Source organism: Capsicum annuum, chromosome 3 (assembly GCF_002878395.1).
Source record: "Capsicum annuum cultivar UCD-10X-F1 chromosome 3, UCD10Xv1.1, whole genome shotgun sequence".
Taxonomy (NCBI): Eukaryota; Viridiplantae; Streptophyta; class Magnoliopsida; order Solanales; family Solanaceae; genus Capsicum; species Capsicum annuum.
In genome coordinates, this window is record NC_061113.1 from 153,816,289 (window position 1) to 153,835,086 (window position 18,798).

Genomic DNA, 18,798 nt, shown 5'->3' on the forward strand with positions numbered 1-18,798 from the left:
TTTTTAATCAAAGATAAGTGTCATGATTATTTACCTAGTGTGTAAAGTATTTTTCAATTCGAGCCATAGTCATAGGAAGCATTTAGAGCAAATTTGAGTTGAGAGCATTTGTTGTCGATTGAGTTTTAGTATTTGAGCCTACAAGGGTCAACTTTGAGTGAGCATAAATTATATAATATGTAGGATTTTTGTTCTCAAGACCCACCAAATTAAGAATCTTTCAGTCTGCTTTCTAACGCCTCTGATTTTATATTAATCCAATATCGGAGTAGAAAGTTATGCTCATTTTACTTGAGAGTGTCTGTCTGCTAGAGATTGACGACCTGAGTTTACGATCCATAAACTAGTTGATGATTTGTCAACTCTCGCTGTCCACCTTAACCAACAAATCTCAAAATCAGTAAGATATTGATGACCTAAGTTGACGAGCCATCAACTAGTTGACAGGTTGTCAACTCCCGTTGCCAACTAATAATTCCTACAATTTTCTTTTAGTTTTCTTAGGGGTATTTTGGTCTTTTACTCAACTCCAACCCTCCCCCTTGACTTAAATAACCTAATAAATATTCTTTACTCATTATTAGTCAGTTTTTAATGCTCATTCTCCTCTCCACTCTTAAGAGAAACAAAATTAGGGTTCCTTCCAAAGCTCAAATTTCAAGGCTTCAATTCAAGTTTCTCTCAGAAAGTTCATCAAGTTCAGGTATGTGGGATTGGAAAAAAGATAACATTTTATCCTTTTGCCCAAAAAGTTAAGTTTTTTCATGAATTTCTAAAGATTTCATGACTAAGGTTTACACCTACTTTTATGCTTTTGACATTTTGATGTTCCCGTGTGATTAAAGTTCATTAAGCTCAAGAATTTACTTTTATTTATGTTTTAACTTGCATGACTGTTATTATGAGATGAATTTCTATATTGTGACATGAATTTTCATGGGTTGATGAATGTACATAATCTTTAATATGATTTAGTCAGTTTACAAATAAAAGCATATGAATTTATGATGATTCTCTCTGTTTACAATAAGTTTAGACTTACTATTTCAGTTTTCAAGCTTAATACAGTATGAATCAAATTTTAGTTATGATCTTTTGATCCCAGACATAATATAAAATTTCCAAAGTTATTCATGAGTATGATTTATTAACAGAAGCATGATTGATTTTCAGATTTATAAACCCATATGCTCATTTTAAGGTGAATTCCATAAGTATGAGCATATATATATATATATATATATATATATATATACATATATATATATTGGGATTAGTTTTATCACCTAGAGGGGAATATGGGTTCAACGCATCTTATTTCTCAGAAACTACATGCCACTGTAGGTTTAAAGGCCTCGCCAGTTTAGTGATCACTCCAGTTCAGTTCACTTTTTATTTTGATAGCAAGGGTAGAATCGCTTTCTTAACGTGGGTCAGATGTTGAACTCCATGCTATCTCACATAGTTTATGTTGATTATGAGAATCTCTCATAGAAGTAAAGATTTTAGAAACTAAGTGTAATGACTCACAGTTTTTGTTTAGATTTTATTTTTTGAGATATTGTTTATGATATTTCATCTTTCAGTTTAGTTATGATCAAAGTAAATCCTTTTACACTTAGCCTGTATGATTTGAAAGTAGTTCAGCTTCAACTTTACTTATTTCATAGAAAAGACAGTTTCAGAAACTAAGTATAATGACTCACCCAGTTGATCAGATTGTGCTTTGTTATTAATGTTATATGATATTTCAGCTTTTAATTTATTTTAGTCTCTTGGTGAGTCTGTATATACTTAGCATGCATGGTTTAAGGTTATGCATTGATTATTTTTACTTATTACATTCACCCTCACTTACTCAGTTTATTCCAAAAGTACTGACCACATATAGGTTTGTGTGGCTACGTTGTTTCATAATGTAGGTACTAGTTGTAGCCATAATAGCATGGTCAGGCAGTTTGCCGCTTCTCGTCAGCAGGTGATGAGTTCTCTTTATTTTAGGAATCCAATCAATTTGTAGATTTAGTAATTTATTTTTATTCAGTTTATTAATTAGGGATAGATGAGGGTTATGTCTTGTCTACCTATAATCAGAATTAGTTGAGATTTCAGGAATAGTCAGTCAGAGTTTATGCATTCAGTTTCAATTTTAGTTTCTTTTGTATAATCTAGTGATGTAAGCATTTTAAACATTATAGTATTGAACAAATTCAGCTAAAGATATCTCTCCAACTTATTATTTTCAATCTTTTTTGTATTTTATTTAGTTGTTCTTGAATTATCTAGTATCATTAGTTAGCTTGGTATCACTTGCAGTTCTAAGCACCGTGTGTATCTAAGGGGTAGTCTCGTGGCACTACATTAGAATTTCTTAAAGGAATTTTAATAGTGTTTTGGATTTTCTTAGAAGTTTGTGAAGCTAGTTATGATTTGTGTCACAACCACTAAATTCTCAATAAGGGTGAATAGAGAGAGCTATGGGTATTTTGCTGATAGAAGAGGCTTAAGGCAACGAGATTTTGCCTCTCCCCTTCTATTTGTTTTTTTAATGGAGTAGCTCTCAGGGACTCTTAAAACTATGATCTGCCTTACAGACATTAAATATCACCCTATGTGTAAGGTTTTAGGATTAACATATCTTGTTTTTGTTGATGATTTTGTGATTTTCTGTGAAGAAACTCTCAACTCAATAAATAGTGAAATACCCAAGAATAAGGCCATGCAAAAAATTTTGGTTGGTTTGTGATGATCATGATATGTGTTGTGTTGTATCAGTGTTGTGTGTTGTTTCTAACTTGTGTAAAGGTTTCCTTGATGTATGTGGATGTGTTAACTTGTGTTTATGATTTTCTCTTCCCTCATTTGAGGACGCATGGTCCACGTGAGGGAGAATTGACCACCTATACTTGAACCCTTAAAAGAACAACAACTTTGGATATCTCTAGAGTGATCATGATTAAAGGGCTTGAGTCATACCCTTGGTCATGACTTGTACCCTTCTTCCTCCCACTTTTCATATATATCCTAGACAGAATGATAAGGTGGTATATTGGTTTCTATATGACTTGACCTTCCCTCAATCATAACCAATGCGTACGAGTCGTATGCAACTCAACCGTGAAGAAAGAGACCTCAAACCAAGTATACTATTTTGGTTATGGGTGGTCTAAATGAGTTATGTCACAATTTATACCCTTTGGATACGACTCAAGGATGTCTAGTCATACCCTAACCAGTGTGATTGACCTATTAGAAGCCTAGGGTATGATTTAGGGTACCACTCATACCCTAGGTCACGATTACCAAGTGAACAGTATGGGGGAGTCATACCCCTATACTAGTGGACTATCCAGCTATTAACCAAGGACCTTTTAGTCATTTCCCATGACTAAAACCCAAACCCTCTCAGTAAATAAGGGATAGTATCATCCTAAGTCTTCATTTACAATACTTAAACATTTCAAACACTCTAGAAAACTTCTTGGAGAGAGATTGGAGGCTAAGGTTTGGAAGTTATTCATCTAGTGGCAAGAAAGAGTCAAGATTATTGGTGTGTCATCTTTTTTAAGGCATGTATCTCTTCTTCCCTTTAAATATCTCTAAAACCCATGTATTTCACACTTGAATTAATAAGTGTACATTGTGGTTTTGGATCAAATGAAAAGGGTTTTGTTACGTAACAATTAATAATGACGATTCTTGCTTATATGTGTGTTGATATATGTTATTGATGGTAGATTATATATGTGGGTGCTTTTTATGTATTGTTTAACATAAGGGTCTTGAGTAACCCTAGTGTTGATGATTTCTACCATAAAAATGACCTTGCCAAAGGTATAACACAAGGTGTTGGTGAAAATATCTAAGTGAAATAACTAGTTTTGTGTTGACAATGTGTTGAGCTAGGAGAATATCCCAACAAGCATGAATGATTGATAGATGATGTTATAAAAGTATTATGAGCTATGTATTGTGAAATTGATGATATTGTTAGGTCAATGACTAATAAGGGATTGAAACCCTAAACATAAAAATAAACTTATTATGTCTGTTGAGTCTAAATATGGTGAGAATGCTATAAAAGCTTTATAATGAATTATGAATGGTTATGTTGGTCTTAGTGACCATAAATAAAATTAATTATATGTTAAATCAAGGCATATGTCCTATTGAAATGATTGATGGTTAAATAGTTTTGTTAAGGTCAAATATGTATCTAATAAATTGGCCTAGTGGACATGAATGAGTCATAATAATGTCTAAATAGATATGAATACTTATAATTGGTTGGTTAAGGCCTTACTGGCTATGTATTGAGTTATAATAATCATGAATACTTGGAAATAGTTGATAAGAACCTTGTTAAGCATGTAATGGGTTAGCTTGCGACTTAAATGGGGCAATGGCCCTTTTTGTATGGAATTTTGTTAATTGGCATAGTGTTGGTATGGTTATCCATGTAATTTTTTAAACTATGACCATGTTGGTTTGATGGCTAAGAAGAGGGGTTCAATTACCTAAACTTGAACTCAAATTGTGTATGGAACCAAGAGTGGTGAAAATGTGATACAGTGTCATTACTAACATATGAATAGTTTGTGTGGGTCTTGAGGGCCACAACTTGAATTTCATGGTGAATTGAATGGAGGCATTGTCCTCCTGAGATGGTTCAACAATGAAGGCTCCCATAAAAACTATGTGGTTATGTATAATATTGAATTGGCTAAATGAGTCGTAGCCCTTAAATATGATATAAGTTGTTATATGTAGGTGAATGCATGAACTAAAGAGTCACGAGTTATAAAATCACCAACGATGTCAATGAATGATGAGTGATTCAAGTTCCTAGTCATTTGAAGCAACGGGTAATTCAATTTCCTCATCTAATGTCATGTCTAGTGATTCGAGTTCTAAGGCCGGTGATATGACTAGCGATTAGTGTTTCTTTTCCAAAGAGATCTCTTGAGGTACCTCGCCTAATATGTAAGCATGCAATTAGAGTTCTATACCCGCTTGAATATGTAAGCATGTGATTAGAGTTCCATTCCTACTTAAGTGTGAGATCATGTGATTAGAGTTCCATACCTAAGCGAATGTGCAAGCATGTGATTTGAGTCCCATGCTTAGTTGAATATGCGATCTTGTGATTAGAGTTCTACACCAAAGTGATTGTGGTATATGGTTAGAGCCTTTGTTTTAATAAGTAACTATATGATTGTATCCCCTTTGCTTAATGATGTGTACCCATGGATGAAGTACCTTGCCTAATGATATGTGAATGTTGTTAAAGTCTTATGCCTAATGAGGATAGTATGAACCTAAGGGTGGAATTTTAGAGTCCTCTACTTTGTGTTATATGATTGAAGTATTTGAGAACATTATTAATTTTTGATAACTTGATTAGCATGTGAAATATCTATGTGTAAGGATAAATGTGTGAATAGGATTAAATATGATATATATTGACTTGTGTTGAATGGTGATATTAGTTTGTCCTTATCCTTGAGTTACATGCTAACGCTCCAATAGGTAACCACCTTCGGATGCTATGTTACCACACGATGTAGGCATCGGAGCATCTTTTTCTTTATTTATGCAGTGAACAGGTATTCGAGTGGATTCATGCATTGACCTTGAAGTGGTGAGCTTCCATACTCTGGAAGACCTACCTCTCATAGTCACATTTCTTTTTGTCATAGACTTGTATGTGGTGCTACTTGGCTATTATTGGGGTCTTATCCCGACATATTATCAACTTCGATTTGTTAGAGACTTTATCGATGTCTGTGGATTTGGGCATAATGGGTAGATTGTTGTTATTAATGAAATGGTAGATGTTGCATAGCATTGACTATTAGTCTTTCATTTTCACTATCTTTTTATATGGTCGGACATCATTCGACCCTTGTGGATTATTATTAGTGATTAGGTTGGGTTATCAGAGCGACCTTCGGTCTATGTGTGCTTGAGGTGCTCATATGACATATCTCGAAGTTTGGGGCATGTCAAGTTGGTATTAGAGCCTAGGTTCATGGTCAGTTAGGAGTCCATAAAACTGTGTCAAGTAGAGTCTCTTTTATGGGTGTAAAGCATGCCACACCTTTAAGAGAGGAGCTATGAGACACTTAGGAATATTTCCATTTCTTGTGTTTCAATCTCAAGCTTTGTAGATTCTAAGTTCTTGGATTTCTCTAATTTCTGTTTGATCATCTTTCAGATCATGTATCAAAGAGGATCTCACATTCAAGCAAGCTCTTTTGTTCTTACTAGGTGAAATATGTACAAAGCTCGTCCTACTTCTGAGATTCAACCTTGGTCAAGGGTCGTGACATCTGACTATTCTCATAGGGTTCCACCTGTTTCTACTAACCTCAATATGAGATGTGGCACTTCTTCTCAGTCACCTTAAAATTCTAGGTTCTATCATTCCATTGCGGAGTTGGCTTAGGTTAGCAGAAAGTGGTCTAGGAGAAAGTATTAGGTGGGTCCTAGTTTTAACTCTAAGACTAGTTCTCCCTACCTAAATAAATTAGGAGATGGGTGTCTTTAGACTGGTGATGCTTATAGGGCATAAGGTGCCTAATATCAGGCTAGTAGAGACCGATCCGTATTCACCTACCCTTCTTATTGGTCTTGCAGTCGAACACATCATGGTTATTACGAGAAAGGCAAGGATTGGTGTTTCATATGTGGTCAATTGGACCACATGCAATGGAAGTATCCTATAATGGTTGCCTCTTGGGTGAGACAAAGGATGTTGGTTACCACTTCTCTAGCTCTGATAATGATCGGGATCGTCTCGATGTTCTTACTATCTCTCGAGAGTCTAAGACATCTTCAAATGCTAATGCAGGTACGTTGAGACTCCCTCCTCCCCCCCGCGATGCCTATTGTTTGCTTGATCCAGGGTCTACTCCTTCTTATATGACCCCGTCTGTGGCTGTGCATCTTGATTGTGCTCCCGAGAGAATGTCGATTTATTTTCTATTTTCACCCTGGTGGAAGACTCTGTGATCGTTATGAAAGTCTATAGGGGTGTTTGATATCTGTTGGTTGTAGAGATACTCTTGTAGACTTGGTGGGGTGGGACATGGTCGAATTAGATGTCATCCTAGAAATGGACTGATTGTACTCTTACTATGCTTCCTTAGAATGTCGGACCCGTAAGGTCATGTTTAATTTCCCTAATGAGCCGTTCATTGTATAGGAAGATTGTTATTTTGTTCTTTAGTCCCTAAGAAAGGATTTATTTTTTATCTCAAAGCCCAAAAGGTGATTTCAAAAAGGGTGTTTGTATCATTTGGTCTGAGTTAAAGGTTTTAACTAAAAAGGGCCTCCTCTAGAACTCGTTCGCGGGGTTAATGAGTTTCTTTCCATATCCTTCGGGTTGACCAATTCCTCGGCGATATTCATAGGCTTGATGAATAAGGTCTTCTATCCATTCTTGGATATGTTTGTATTTATCTCCATTGATGATATCATAGTGTATTCTAAGAGGGAGATGGGTCATGTAGATCACCTCTGTGCTGTGTTGTAAACTTTGAGGAATCTTCGTTGGTATGCCAAGTTCTCCAAGGGTGAGTTTGGTTAGAATTTATGGCTTTCTTGTTCATGTTATCTATCTCTAGTAAAAAATCATAGTGGATTCCTTATAAGTTACATGGTGGTGTGTCTTTTGGTATCCGTACATAAGGACTCCACTTTTGGTATGTTGTGTCGGGATGGATCTCATTTGGGACCTAGGTGGTTACTAGAAAGTGCTTCATACCTATGGTGTCATGTCTCCCATGGAGGGAGTTATGTAAATTAGTAAGAGGAGACCTTAGTCCTTACTATGTTGGTCCCTATGTAGTCTCAATAAAGAGTTGGCAATGTTGCATATGAGTTGGAGTTGCATTCTAGATTGAACTCCATTTCCCCCGATTGTTCTTGCCTCTATGTGTGAGGATGTATAGGTGATTCTTTGATGGTCATTTCCTTAGATGACGTCGGTATTTTGGGTTCCTTGACTTATGAAGAGATCCTGGTGAGGATATTTGATCGATAAGTTTGCTGGTTGTGAACATTAGGAGTGGCTTTAGTTAGGGTTCTATGGAAGAACTAATAGCTTGAAGAAGCTACTAGAGTGGCGAAAGAGGACATGAAGCCCAAGTATCCACAATTATGTCCTGCCCCAAAAACCTATATTTGAGATATGCATTGGTATTCATAACTTAGTTTATGTTTTTTATTAATAATGGGTTGAAATCCCCGATGTTTGTGATTGGTTGATGTCTTTGATGAAAAAGGATTCGAGTTCCCAAACGTTTGAGTTGCTTTATATATTTGATAGGCGAAGGGATCAAACCCTTAAGCTTTAAATTGATTAGGTCTTTTTGAGAAATGGAGGGATGGAATCCCAAGGATATTGAAATAAAGTGATTAATTGATAATGACCATGATATGTGTTGAATTGTACCCTTGTTTGTGCCTTGTCCTTAATTTTATAAGAATTTTTTTGATGAGTGCTAATGTGTTAACATGAGAATTAGCTTGTCTTCACCATCATTCGCAGATAAATGATCCTAAGTGAGGGAGAATAAAACACCCAAGAATGCAGCCTTGCAAAAAATTTTGGTTAGTTGGTGATGATCATTATATGTGTTATGTTGTATCTTTGTTGCATGTTATTTCTAACTTGTATAAAGGGTGCTTGATGTATGTTTATGTGTTAGCTTATGTTTATGCTTGCCTCGCTCCTTATTCGAGGATGCATGGTCCAAGTCATGGAGAATTTAAGAACCTAGACTTAGTAGCCTCCTAAGTCTTCATTTACAAGACTTGAACATTCCAAACACTCTAAAAAGCCTCATGGAGCAAGATTGGAGGCTAGGGTTTGGAGTGTATTCATCTAGTGAAAGGTGTGTCATCTTGTTTAAGGCATGCATCTCTTCCTCTCTTTAAATATCTCTAAAATCCATGTATTTCACACTTGGATTAGTAAGTGTACATAGTGATTTTGAATCAAATGAAAAGGATTTTGTTACCTAATAATGAATAATGATGATTCTTGCTTATATGTGTGTTGATACATGTTATTAATGGTAGATTATATATGTGGGTGCTTGTTGTATATTTTTTAACATGAGGATCTTGAGTAACCCTAGTCTTGATAATTTCTACCATAAAAATGACCTTACCAAAGGTATGAACACAAGGTGTTTGTTAAAATATCTAAGAGAAATAACTAGTTGCAGGTTGACAATGTATTGAGATAGAGCAACCGCCCAACAAGCATGAATGATTGATAAATGATGTTGTAAAAGTATTGTAAGGTATGTATTATGAAATTGATGATATTGTTAGGTCAATGACCAATAAGGGATTGAAACCCTAAATAGAAAAATAAACTTGTTGTATGTGTTGAGCCTAAATGTGGTGAGAATGTAGTGAAATCTTGCTAATGAATTATGAATAGTTATGAGGATCTTGGTGACCATAACTAAAATTAATTATGTGTTGAATCAAGACAGGTGGACTATTGAAATGATCGATGGTTAAATAGTTTTGTGAAGGTCAAATGTGTATCTATTGAATTGGCCTAGTGGACATGAATAAGTCATGATAATGTCTAAATAGATATGAATACTTGTAGATGGTTGGTTAAGGACTTGTTAGCCATGTATTGAGTTATAATAATCGTGAATTCTTGGAAATGGTTGATAAGAACCTTGTTAAGTATGTAATGGGTTAGCTTGAGGCTTAAATGGGGTAATGGCCCTTTTTGTATAAATGTTTGTTAATTGCCATTGTGTTAGTGTGGTTAGACATGTAATTTGTTAAACTATGACCATGTTGGTGTGATGGATAAGAAGAGGGGTTCAGTTCCCTAAACTTGAACTTGAATTGTCTATGGAACTAAGTGTGTCGTTAATAATAGGTGAATAGTTTATATGGGTCTTGAGGGACACAAATTAAATTACATGGTGAATTGAATAGAGGCATTAGCCTATTAAGATGGTTGAGTAATGAAGGCTCCCATAAGGACCATATGGTCATTTATAATGTTGAATTTGCTAAATGAGTCGTAGCCATTAAATGTGAGATAAGTTGTATGTATATGAATGCATGAACTAAAGAGTCAAGAGTTCTAATGCCGACCAATGATGCCAATGAATAAAGAGAGATTTGAGTTCCTAGTCTAATGAAACAACGGGTGATTCGAGTTCCTCGTCTAATGTCAAGGCTAGTAATTCGAGTTCCAAGGCCGTTAATATGACTAGCGATTAGTGTTCCTAGTCTAAAGAGATTTCTTGAGGTTAAAATACCTCGCCTAAAGTGTAAGCTTTCGATTAGAGTTCCATGCTCACTTGAATATATAAGCATGCGATTAGAGTTCCATGCCCATTTGAGTGTGCAATCATGTGATTAAAGTTCCATACCTAAGTGAATGTGTGAGCATACTATTAGAGTCCCATGCCTAGTTGAATATATGATCATGTAATTAGAGTTCCACACCAAGTGATTGTGGTATATGGGTAGAGCACTTGTTTCAATAAATAACTATGTGGTTGTAGACCCTATGCTTGATGATGTGTAACCATGGATGAAGTACCTTGCCTAATGATATGTGAATGTTGTTAAAGTCTTAGGACTAATGAGGATAGTATGAAACTAAGCATAGAATGTCGAAGTCCTCTACTTTGTGTCATATGATTGAAGTATTTGAGAATGTTATTAAATCTTGATAACTTGATTAGTATATGAAATATCTGTGTAAGGATAAATATGTGAATAAGATTAAATATGATACATATTGACTTATGTTGAATGGTGATATTATTTTATCTTTATCTTTGAGTTATATGCTAGCAATCCAACTGCTAATCGTCTTCGGATGCTACGTCCCCATGCGACGTAAGCGTCGGAGCATCTTCTTCTTCTTCTATGCAGTGAATAGGTGTTCAAGCAGATTCGTGCATTGACCTAGAAGTGGTCAGCTTCCATACTCCGGAAGACCTACCTCTCATAGTCACGTTACTTTATTTCATAGACTTGTATAGGTGGTACTTGGCTATTGTCGGGGGCTTGTCCCAACATATTATGGACTTTGGTTTGTTAGAGGTTTTGGGGATGACTGTGGACTTGGATATAATGTCTAGACTGTTGTTATTAATGAATTGGTAGATGTTGCCTAGCATTGACAATTAGTCTTTAATTTCTGCTATCTTGTTATATGGTCAGACTTCATCCGACCCTTGTGGATGATTGTTGGTGATTAGGTTGGGATATCGGGGCGACCTCTGGTACACGTGTGCTTGAGGTGCCCATACGATATATCTTGAAGTTCGAGGAGTGTCGAATAGAGTAATGGAAGCATTGACACACTTTAGTATTGTCAAATGATTAAAGGCTAACATAGGCATGCAACATCTTTATGGCAGGGACTACTAATGAAATAAAGGGGAGAATATTAGTGAACAGGTTTAGAAGGGTAATTTCCAATAAGATGTTTTGGATTGCCTTTATCTTCTAAGAAATGGAGTAAGTTGGAATGGAAATAATTAATTAATAAAATCACAACTAGAATAACAAATGCATAGTCCAAATAGTTATCTTATGCAGATAGGATCCAAGTGATACATTCAGTCTTCTTTGCAATATATAATTTCTGGGAAATAGTTTTTATCCTTCCTCAGAGTATCTTCAAGGAAGTGGATAGGAAATGTAGAGAGTACTTATGGGGATCCACAATAGATAAATGAAAAGTATCACTTGTAGCTTAGGATTTAGTATGTCATACCAAGAAAGTTGGTGGCCTTAATGTGAAGAATTGTAGATTATGAAACATTAAATCTATTGGCAAGTTACTTTTGCAAAATCGTTAATAAGGAATCTATTTGTGTTAAGTGGGTGCATGTGTTATATTTCCTCCTGATTGCAGCTGGTACGGGAGGAAAATTCATTCCTTTATGGTGAAAATACAGACATGGTATGCTAATAACAGTCATCAGTTGCATGGGAAAGGAGTTTATTTATTACTAGCGTTTATGCGGAGCTGCTAGGACCACAGAGAAGGCTTCCAACTGTTGTGCTAATATGGTAGTTTCTCAACCAAAGCACAGAGTAATTTTTTGTCTTGGAGCTCAAAACAGGATACTAACCAAAGCTAGAGTGTAGAAATTAAACATCCATTATTGTTGTTTATGTAGAGATCAAGTGCAGGAGATAACAAAGCATTTGTTCTAACAATGTGATTAGTTCAAAGAGGTTAAACAAGGTATGAAACAATAGATGTGTGTTAATGTTTAGGATGGTAAAGTGCAGAAAGTATTGTTGTCTATCAAAAGGAGAAGGAACATCAAGTTTATGAAAGAGGTGTTAACAGCTATATGGGGTGCAGTTTATTATACTACATGGAAAACAAGGAAATACAAACAGTCCAGGGGAATGTTTATGCAACCAACATATGTTGTGTCACAGATTAAAAGAGATTTTCTCATTCATTTACAGTCATTTATATGATCAACGAAAGCTAATAGTAGCAGGACCTTTTTGTACAATCTATAGAGTTAGGTTGTTTTTCTGATGATAAGCTGAACCTGATCATTCTGGCACCCCCTGTTGGTGGGTTAGAAGGTCAGGGGCTCTTAGTTTGTGTTTTTTGTTTGTTCATGGTAATAATATTTTCACCGATGTTACCAAGAAAAAAATTGATTGACTCTCTCAATTAACAACTTAAATTATCTAAAAATTATATGACGAATTTTATTGACTTTCTCAAATATTTTATCGTTGTCACATAAATTGAGTTAGAAAGAGTAATATATAATATTTAAACATTATGTAAAAGTATTTTAAACCAATAATTAGCAACAAAAATATTTTAAAATCATTAAAAAATGAATTGAATGATTCTCCAAATTTCATATATGTCATATAAATTGGGACAAAAAATAATATATATTAGGCCAGTGCTGACACAAGCTCCAATATTTAGTTGGTAAAATTAAAAGAAAACTTACATAAATATACCATATTTAAAAATATTTACCATTTATAACTATATAATTTTAATATATCATAATATATTTTTAATATATAGTGTAACTTTTTTATCAAAACAAGCATAATATACTCAAACACTTATAATACATTTATATTGCATCCATGATTCTCTTTTAGTACGTTGTGTAATACGTCCATATTGCATGCATAATTCGTTTTTAATATATAGTGTATTTTTTTTTTCATTACACTTAGAATACATCTATATTGAAGACATAATTCACTTTCAATACATAGTACAGCTATTATAGATGGTAAATATCTATATCTATCTATATCGATACTATATTAAAAGTGTGAAGGACCTTCAAAATATTATTTGAACTTTTTATTCTTCATTAAAGGACTCCACAATAGACAAAATTGTCATTTACTAGTTCTTTTTTAAAATAATTGATCATAAATATAAAAATATTGAGTTATCCTTTTCCTCTTACAATACTAATAAATTTACCATGATAGAGAAATCATGTAAAAAGAAATTAAAACAAATAAAGAAAACATGGAAAACAGAAAAAAGAAAGGAAAATAACCAAAAAATAAGGGGGTGGGTTGAGGTGATACAAGTATGACCACTAAGATGGACGTATGTGAGAATGTAATGAACTCGAAGCTTGGAGTGTGTAAGTGAAGGACTTAAAACACACCAAACCAACCCTAATATCACACTTGGAGTGTAAAGAGGAGCCTTGGAACACAACAAGGCAGCCCCTAAATACACTTGAAGGGAGCCTAGTTATTAAAAGGGCATTTTGAACATTTTGTATTTTATTTGTAACCTATTATAAATAGAAAATTGTAGGTCTTTTAGACTTAGATTATTCACGATGTTGTAAGTCTTGAAACACAAGTCCTCTCTCCTTGAGGCACCAAAACCAAAATTAGGCATATAGAGTGTGGAATCACTCTTGTTGATCTCATGGCTTGGTAACGTGATGTTTGGGAGGTGGATTTTGACCTTGTGTCTTCGTAAAAGATAGGTGAACATTGTGTGTAGTATTAAGGGTCCAAAGGTCGAATATTATTTTGGGTTCTTAAGATTATACCTTCATTAAGTCTATCTAACTATCCCTTTACTTTTATTGTAATCTTGTAGTAGTTTGTGTTCTTGTAACCGTTTCTATATCTTGTTAGTAAAACTGTGTGTTGTTCCTATCTTGTTATTGTTGTCCATCTTGCCATATTTTTGCTGTTTTTTCTATATTTACACCTTCAATATCTTGTTGTTATTGTATTTTCGTTGTTGTTGTAGTGAATCCGAGAGCGGTCACCAAAGGGGTCCTCGGTTCTTCAAACTTGTGGACTGTTTTGGTTTTTTTTAGTGTTCCCATGGTCATTCTTGTATCATTTTGTATTAGAGCCATCTTTGGTGTTGTTCTTACAATACCAATCTTGGCCTTTCTTGCTGAGAAAATAAAAAAAGAAAAAAAAACATTTGGTGTTCTTATTGTTCTTGGCCTTGAAAGTATTATTCTTGTTGTTCATCTTGGCCGAGGTTGCTTGTAGCGTCTAGATCTAGTAGTCCTTTGGTGTGTATTGTTGTTTCTTGTGTTAGTTTCGTGATTCACTAACACTAAAAGGTGTCTAGATCTATATTTGAGAACTTGTTAAAGTTGTGTTGTGAATAAGGACCTAGGGCAAGAATTTGTGACTTGTGGCCGGTTGGGTCTTAAATTCATGAATATTGTTGTTGTTCTTGAAGGATTGTTGTGGTGTTAATCGTATTCTTCATCTCATCTTACAACTTAAGACAACTAAAAGTGTAATATAGATCCAAAAAGGTGAACCTACAAGTTGTAAAGTTGTTTGTGAGAAAACTTGAGCCATCACTTGACTTGACATCTATTTTTCAACCTCTTTTTCTTGTTTCAAGGGACCTCATTTTGTGAGAATTGTACAAAGTCAAGTCTTGCCTTTTGAAGATTAGACTTAAAGGAGATTCAATACATATACTTTCCCTCCAAAACTAATTATTTCCATTAAATAGTAACTAAAGCTTGTAAACTTCAACTAGTGACTAATTGTAGGGCCGTCACCAATGGTGTACTACCACGTCACCTAAGTTACTGTTCACACGAAAATTTTAAGATCAAATTGTGATCTTTTAGTTTCATTTTGTTGTCTCATTAGTTTCATTTGTTGATTCCAATACTAACTTACAAACTAGTGACAATTTACTAGATTGTGAGTTGGTTTTGAAACCATTTTTTCCGTGTTTACGTTTCTTTGTGTGTTTTTATTCTTTTGAGTCATTGTACACACTCGGTTCACCTCTCAATGTCTCACAGATTACAAGCAAACTTACAATAATTGTGAGATCAAAAGTGAGAAAATCCGAGGGACAAAGGATTAAAGAGAGAGTGTGAGGAACATTCTTTGAACAACTAACTTGTTTATTGTTTTGTAGGTAACTTCTTGGCTACAATGGACAACAATTCTCTTGGTTCTATCTTGGAAAGACTTGAAACTATCAACCGAGGAATGGAAAGTATGCTCACGACTATGTCCTCAATCCGAGGAGAGATGTCTACTATTAATGAGAGGTTGGATCGAATGGAGAGTCGAAGGAACTCTCGTGCTTCTACTCCTCGACTCCATATTTCCTCAAGTGGTCATGACCAAAACCCTTCCATTACCATTGACCCCGAGACTTTGTATACAAAATTCAACCCTTCAAGTTCACCACAAAATGCCATGATCCAAGTTACTAATTACCCTCAAAATCAAGAACAAGGTAGATCACTTCTCCCGCAAGTTGATCAAGTCCCACAAGAAGGACTTGGAGGCCTATTTCCTCCCATCCAAGCTCCACAACTGAATCTCCACATTACCAAAATAGCCTCCTCAACTGAAACTCCACTTCCACAAAACCGATATGTCCATATAGAGGAGTATGGAAGAAAGGGACATGAAGTATATGAAGTCTACGATGATGGTTATATGATAGAAGGAGACTTGAGTCGGATAAGATTGAAGCCAAGTCTCAATATGGAGAGGAAGCCGAGGTTTAAAATAAAGATGTTGGTCGAGACCTGTTCATATTGAGCTCTCGGGTTCTTCATGTTTTGTGGACTATTTTGAGTGCTTGTTTTTTAAGTGGCTAATTGAACGAAGTGAAACAGTGAATTTGTGGGCAAATTCTTCTCAAGATGGAGAGGATGATACGATAATAATCATGGAAATAAACTTATGTGGGTGTGCATTGAACGCAACCAAGTGTATGTGCAAGAGAAGTGTAATTAAAGGCTCAAATACACACCAAAACAGCCACTTCATACACTAGAGAGACAGCCCATTCTTGAAGGGCCTTTTTGGTCATTTTACCTTTTATTTGTTTTGTAATATATAAAGAACATGTAGGATTTTATTTACTTAGTTTATGAATGAAATTTTAAGTCTTACAAGACAAAGAAACAAAAGTCCTCTTTCCTTGAGGCACCCAAAACTGAAATTAGGGCTTAGACAAGTGTAGAATAACTTGTGTTTGCATTTTCTTGGAAACATTGATGCTTGGGAGGTGGATTCTGATCTTGTGTCTTTGTAAGAGATAGGTTTATTGTTGTGTGTAGTGTTAAGGGTTCAAGAATTACCATTATTGGGTTCTTAACATTATACCTTCATGTGGTCTATCTATCTATCCTTTTTCTTTTGTAATCTTGTATCCGTTTTGTATCTTGTATTGTGAATTTGTTTTTGTTGTTTTTGTTGTTGTTCTCATTGTTTTTTCATCTTATGTTATTAACTTAGTTTGTTATAGGCTGCAAAAGGTGTCAAACGCCTAGTTATATTGTCCTTCTTGTATTTCATTCTTGAATCCAAGAGTGGTCTTCAAAAAGATCCTCGATTCTTTGAATTAGTGGATTATTTTTGGAGTGTGTTTGGACTGTTTTGATCCAATTTCGTGTGTTCCTTGATTTTCTTGTATCATGAGGAGAGGGGGTATTTTCATCCTTTTTTTCTCTCGCATATCTATTTTAATTTGGGTCAAAAATTTGATTTGTATGTTTTAAATTTGGTTGTTAATTTTAGTAAGAAATCATAATATTTGATGTTTATATGTTCATTGGAATTTTACTTTATATAAAAAAAAATTATAATTCTATTTAATTAATATTTTGATCAAATTAAAATTTCAGAAAAACACCAATTTTTTTAATTTCTACTTTTTTTCCTTTTATTTTGGATTTGATGATTCAAGTCATCATCTTGCATCATTCATTACAATCATCCTTTATTTTTCTTTATTTCTTTTAGTTAATAGTTTTATACATACATACATAAATACATACATACATATATATGTGCGTGTGTGTGTGCGTGCGTGCGTGTGTATATATATATATATGAATTTTTCTCTTTTGATTTTTGTGTTCCTCTTTCAGTTGAAGACTTTGGATCGAAAAATCGAACAAAATAATCATGTTGATACTCAATTAAGTAGCCAAAAAATCAAAGGTTTATTCTTTTCATCTTTTTTTTTTATGGTGACTTAGTTTTGATTATTTTATTTAATTATGTTTTGATAGATTATTCATTTGTATTATAGTTGAATTTTTAATTACACTTATTTGTTGAATTCGTCAAATAATGTTTATCTAATTTACAAGAATATTTAACTTAAACTAAGAGTTGTTATTTTTTGCATTTTTTTGATTTTTATTTTATAAAAATATATAAACTATTTAAAATATATCATTAGTAATTTCGGTTTTATATTAAATAACTTGAGACAAACATTCACAGCACGTTTCCATAGACTAGATTTCTAAATACGATATACAGAGAGAGAGAGAGAGAGAGAGATGTGTCTGTTTGTTGGGGGGTTACAAGCAAAAGTATCCAAAAGTAATGTATTTTGTAACTTTTTAGAAAAGAATTATTTAAAAGAATAATTAGGAGCAGGACAGGGTGGGTGACTGTCGTAGCTCCCTTGAATTTGAATAGATCATTAATTGGTCTCTCGAATAGTAGATCCATATTAGATTTCCATTGAGAAGATATTAAAAATAAGACAGATACAAGGATAGAACTATTTTAGTACGTTCGATTGTAAATCAGGATTTTACCATTTAAAGCCAGAAGAAGAATCTAAAAAATTAATTGCATTTACAGTACCACAAGGATTTTATAAATGGAATGTATTACCATTTGGATACCAATTGTAGGGGGTGCGGATTGTGCGGGTAAGGGTAACTTAACATAGCTCTGATAATGCTATCTCATAGCATTCCTTAGTTATTTGTTTTAACCTTATTAATTTTTCTATATTATTTTTAAGGTATACTATGTGTTCCATATTTCTAGTTTTTATGTAGTCAAGTAGATTATTTTTCATAAGTATTTCTATTAATCTTATTTGCTTCATATCTTTTCTCCAATATTCTAATTATTCGTAGTTTATCATTTTATCCTATGGGAGTTGTAATTTTACAAATTTCTGTGTAATAACTTATTCTAATTGTACTATATTTGATATGTAATTCTATGTTATCTATGTGATTCATTAACATCTGTTGTTCATTTATAGTTTTATATAAATTATTATTTGTATCTCCTTTTTCTAAGGTTAATTTTATTCTAAATAATCTTTCTTCTAATTGTCTTTTTTCTCTTTTAAGCTGATTCCTGTAACTAATTTCTTCATACAGCCAACTTTGCCTTTCTCTAACTCTTCTAATATATTCTAACATTTTTAATCTGTATAATATCCATTTGAATAATAATTATCTAGGTATGAATAGTAGCTACCGT